Here is a 508-nt window from a genome sequence, read left to right on the forward strand (position 1 = left end):
GAATCTGACACAGCCGTGTTTCACCCATCGCCATTGCACTAGATCGCGTAGCTCTTGAGGTGTTACTGTCGTCTTGGATCGATTGAGGTCGTATTGACGTCCCTTGCTGTCGAAGAGCCATCCTGTTGCCTTGATATCACACAGCGGTAACCATTCGTGGCAGAAGAATCCACGTGAGTCTCCGCGAGTTTTAATGCTGCCGTTCAGAGAAATGAGATCCGTTTTAGCCACCGCAATTTCATACTCACCGTCTGTCCACTCGGCTTTCCCTACGACACGAACCAGGAGCGCCTTGGTTGTTGTGATCTCCGCTGGGAAAGCTACAAGTGTGCACATCGCAGGTAGGGTGGCTAGCACCGTCCGTCCTGTTTCCCATAAGCTAGACAGGAGCCTCTCTGTGCTCTTCCCCTCCGTTGTGATGATGTACTACAAAGCCATATCCCTGTTTGCCGAGACGATTCCACCAAAAAGACACTCATCACGAGAGGCATTCGTTACCCAAGCCGCT

Source organism: Plasmopara halstedii (assembly GCF_900000015.1).
Source record: "Plasmopara halstedii genome assembly, contig: Scaffold_322, whole genome shotgun sequence".
In the NCBI taxonomy this organism is placed as follows: Eukaryota; Oomycota; class Peronosporomycetes; order Peronosporales; family Peronosporaceae; genus Plasmopara; species Plasmopara halstedii.